The sequence below is a fragment of the Molothrus aeneus genome, chromosome 18 (genome assembly GCF_037042795.1).
Source record: "Molothrus aeneus isolate 106 chromosome 18, BPBGC_Maene_1.0, whole genome shotgun sequence".
Lineage (NCBI taxonomy): Eukaryota > Metazoa > Chordata > Aves > Passeriformes > Icteridae > Molothrus > Molothrus aeneus.
The window spans coordinates 2,680,451-2,685,506 of NC_089663.1; positions in this window are offsets into that span (position 1 = coordinate 2,680,451).

Here is a 5,056-nt window from a genome sequence, read left to right on the forward strand (position 1 = left end):
TTTGGGGTCAAACTGCATCAAAAGTCAGTCAAAATTGAATATATAAACTGAATATACCTGGTTGGGCTCAAATTGCATAAAAGTCAGTCAAAACTAAATATATAAACTGAATATACCTGGTTGAGCTCAAAGTGCATCAAAAGTCAGTCATAACTGTATATACAAACTGAATATACCTGGTTTGGGCTGAAACTGCATCAAAAGGAGGGTGAAAATCCTCCCTGGGAGGGCCTGTCCTGTTTCAGTGGGAGGCTGCACCTTGGCCATCAGCCTCCAGGACAATAAATAGCACCTGATCCCCGGAGCGTGGAGAGAGGCAGCCAGGGCAGGGACCCCATCAGAGGTCCCTCTGGGCTCAGGCCAGTTCTGAGGAGTGGCACCCAGCACCTTTCCTTTGTCCTGTGGGATGATGGTGCTAAGGAGGGAAGCCCTTAGTCACTGCTCTTTAAGCATTTGTCACAAGGTAGCTCCTCTAAAGCAGCTCACTCTTCCTCCTGGTTTTCTTCCTTTTCAGCACTGCAATCACTGAGGCAGGACCTGCACCCCAGAGCCTTCCCAACTTCATCTTCCTCAATTTCTTTAAGGTGTGGATGAAATTCCTTCCCCATGAAGCGTGTGGAGTGACGCGCTGAGGCAAACAAGGGCTCAGCCACGCAGAACTGCTGTGGTCAGCACAGGAAAAGCCAAAGTGCTTTCTGTGACAGAAAAAAAGGATGGCAAGGTGCAAGTTTGTATGTTGGCCTCTGCTGTTGTGACATTGGAAATTCACTTTATTTCAAAGGTTAACCCAGTTAATGGCTCTGGTGAGGATCACAGGCTCTGACAGCCGGCCTGGGACGGCTCCATCCGTGGCAGGGCACGAGGGACAGCATGTGCAGGGTGGCACTGAGCAGCAAGCTCTGTGCACAGGGCACAAGTGGCACACATGGGTGTTATCCAAACCAAACCTGAGCTTGGCAAAGCCCAAAAGAGCTTTTGTGCTGAGCAGCTCAGTGATGCCAGGTATTAATGACACAGACAAGTCTCCAAGGAAAAGCCTGTTTGCTTTTCCAGCAGCACTACCCTTTCCTGTCTGTCTGCTCCTGGCACTGCCCTGCAGATGCAGTGGGGCCAGGGATCACCTGGGTCAAACCCACAGGGGGAATCCTTCAGGGTGTTGTAGGTGAGAGACAAAATGCAATTCAGATGCCTGCAGTGTAAAATCCAAATTCATCCATGGTCAAACAGGTCAGTTTGGCTCAGTGGTTCTTACCTTTTAAAGGCTGGAGTGGGTGGCCCTAGTGACCTGGGCAAAACCTGGAGAGAGACTCGTGCTAGGTCCTGGGGACAGCTCCAGGCCAGGGTCCAGAGGCTGAGAAGGACAGAGCAGCAGAGAAGCCCCTTCCACAGCAGGCTCTGACTGACAGGCCTGGCCAGAGCCCTGCTCCTGACCAGCCATCTCAATCCAAATGCCGGGTCACTGTGTGTAACAACCTGCCTCTCAAAGGCTGCTGGGCAGAGAAGGAAATGCTCAAAAAAGGCTTTTATGCCTCAATTCCCACTCCAAGTTCTGCTTCTTCAAACATTTAGGGTTTTTTTAGACAAGAGATGTCTTTTTATCTTTGGATATAAATGGAGAAAAAATAGTCACACTGAAAAGAAGTAATAACAGTTGGTTGCTTTTCCAGGCCTTCCATGAACTGTAAACACATTTTAAGAAGTGCTGAGATCTTTGGAGAACATGAGAGTCTTAGGGAGGCCATCTCCTCAGCAGAAGGACATTTAATGTGTCATGTGCTGGCTGGACTTGCTCCCCTCTGCCAGAGCCAGTGATGGGAGCACTGAGCACCCCTCAAACCAGCAGCACTTCCATGCTCTGTGTCTGCTCAGACTCCACAGCCTGGCCTCCAGTGCCTGGTCCATACACTCCCCTGAGGGCCTGTGGTTGCTCTCAGTGGTTTAGAGCTGCTTGCTAAGATGCTTAGAGCCCGTACAATCTGTGCACTTAGTGGTTTCAAATTCCAAAAGAAGCTTAGCAGCACCAGGTGCTGCCTTCAGCCTCTCCTGCAGGGGCTTTAAGATGGTTTAATTCTTAATTCAAATGAGGAGCTTCTAAGCCAGGTTTTCTAAAAGCTCTTCAGAAATATTTTCATGATACACACACACACAAAAATAAAGGAGATTCCAGAGGGATGTATTATAAGATCAGACATTTCTGCCTCTTAAAAGCTGGAAGTGCCAGAGCCCCATGACAAGGTGCATTTTAAGTCCTTGCAAGGCTTTCCTCCAATGTTTCTCCTGTCTTAGATCTGCTTCTTAAATGTCTAAGGTATGGAAATGCCTGAAGAGGTCCCAGAGCCTTCCCCTACATGGCCCAACAGCCCTGTGAAAGCATCTGCAGGCAAGAGCCACCTCTGTGCCCCAAACAAAGGCAGTGGCTGAGCAGAAAAGCAGCCCCTTAGACCACAGGCTGCCCTGGAAGTGACTTTTGCAGCATTTGCTTCATTAACTGCATTGCTCTGCTGTTCTTTTAACTCTACTGCTCCCCTTTCCAGGCTGATCAAAAGCACAAGGTGTCACCAAGGGGACCTTGTGCTGCTGCTGCCTTGGAAGGTCTCCTGATGCTCCCAGTGACTGTCCCCTCCTTCCTCTGGAGGGTCTTGTGTGGCTGCTGGGGGAAAGCAGAGGGCTGGGAAGGACAGAAAAGGTGTCTGGAAAGCACACAGAGGTCCAGGTGGCAGTGGAGAGGTGCAAAAGGTGGAAGGGAAGAGAGGGGAAGTGTGAGTCTGGGGCAGAACGTGAGAAGAGCCAGAGCTCGCCAGCACCTCCCTCTGCAAGCCCCACATGGCTGGAAGAGATGCCCCACAATGCAGGGGTGTGATTCCCTTCCTGACTGGGACAGGAGGGTCTGGCCAGCCCCACGGCTCCCAGAGCAGTGAGGAACATCTCTGGTGGTGCTTTCAGAGCTGCCCTTCTGCCAGGCACCAGAGCCACTGCAGCAGCTCAGAGCAGGGCTGTCAGTCCAAACCTCACAGGATCTTCACAGCCCACCTTAATTTAATCAAGAGAAAATTAATCTAAATGAAATGGATGCAGTGTGCTCACAGAATGGAGGTAACAGAAATCCTCCAGGCATCTCAGTTCCCAAACTGACTGACTGTGAAAGCAGCAGAAGCTCAGAATTCCCCTGTGCTAAGAAGTCAAGGAAATGCCATGTGTCACTGGAGCAGAGTGGTGACCTTCCCTGTGCTCACAGCAGTGTTGGCCAATTTCACTGTAACTGGTTGTTAATATTCTCTATGCAGGCAATAAACACCCCAGCAAATCTGCTTTTATGGGCACTGCAAGAACCTGATTAATTTGTTCAATAATGAGCAGACCAGTGTCCATAATTACATAGCAGAACTCTGTCCTTTTGAAAACCCATCACTGCCTCAGACCCAGAACACCACCAAGGGCCTCGTGGGCTGCAAAGAGAGCCTCAGCTGCAAGAAGCAAAAGCTTTAAGACCTAATGAATGTTACATGGGCTATTGCTGCCATTTCTCTATCAAATGCAGAGCCCCAGCAGTGACTGCCTGCTGCAGCTGCTTCCACCAGCACTGATGCTGCAGGAAATCCCTAAGACCAGAGCCCAGCTGATGCTGTGTTCATCTCATATCTCCCCATCTCCATGTGCTCTGCAGTTTCAGGGAAGAAATCCCCCTATTGGTTGTTATTAAGGGGAATTCTTCCCCAAAACTGCACTGTCATGGACAGATGGACCTTCTGCAGGTCTGCTGCTTCGTTCAGTCCAGAGCTTGCAGGTATTTGGGACATGGAGCTCCCACATGAATAGCTCATGGCCAAACCAAGTTCATTTGCCCCTAGATACAGTGGAATTAAATTTGGAGCCTGCCCTAGCTCTTTGCATGTATGTCTCCAGAGCTACAGCTCCCTTCCCAGCAGGAGGCTTGGCTTTGAGGGATCTGCCAGCAAGCTCAGAGCCACGAGAAATAACAACTTGGGAGCTCAGACAAGCTGGTTTGCAGGCAAACAAAAGCTGAAGCTGTGAAAGTGTGAAGCAGTCAATGCAGCGTCTGGCAGCACAGCCTCACCTCCGCCTTAATCCTCTTTCCCTTCTTAAACTCTAAATTAATCAATTACTCTTCCAGCCCGGCAAAATCAGTCAGAAGTGTAACCTCCATCATACACAAGGCAAACATAATTAGGATTGTCATTGGAAGCCAGCTTGACCAGCATACAAATGAGAGCAGCCCCGTGGCGGGCAGGGACGTTGGGACTGCGGCCACAGCCCGGCTGTGCTGGGGAAGGGCAGCTCCATCAGGGACTGCCATGGCACTGGCACTGCTCAGAGGGGCACGGGGAAAGGGCAGCAGCTCCATCAGGGACTGCCATGGCACTGGCACTGCTCAGAGGGGCACGGGGAAAGGGCAGCAGGGACTGCCATGGCACTGGCACTGCTCAGAGGGGCATGGGGAAAGGGCAGCAGGGACTGCCATGGCACTGGCACTGCTCGGAGGGGCATGGGGAAAGGGCAGCAGCTCCAGCAGGGACTGCCATGGCACTGGCACTGCTCAGAGGGGCACGGGGAAAGGGCAGCAGGGACTGCCATGGCACTGGCACTGCTCAGAGGGGCACGGGGAAAGGGCAGCAGGGACTGCCATGGCACTGGCACTGCTCAGAGGGGCCAGGGCACATCAGGCAGTGCACACTCCAGGAAGCCCCTTTGGCTGTGTCAGGGAGGAAGCCACAACCTTCCCCAGACACAGATGGGAGCCCAAAGTCCCAGCCCAGCTACACAGGCTGCAGACCCTGCAGGGATGGACAACATGGAAATGGGGCCTTGGAAACCCCTGGCCATGACTGCCAGTGTGGATTCATAAATGGGGTGAGCAATGGTTACCCCCTCCCCAGGCCACTAATGGGAAACTGAGTCACAGGGGCCAAGTGATAGCAAGAGCAAGGCAGAGTGTTCAGCTCAAAGCTTGAGCACAATCAAAAAAAATCCAAGTGAGTGCTGGCAGGCAGAGCAAGGATCACAAACCCAGCGTGCTCCCATGGCTGCTGTCCCACTG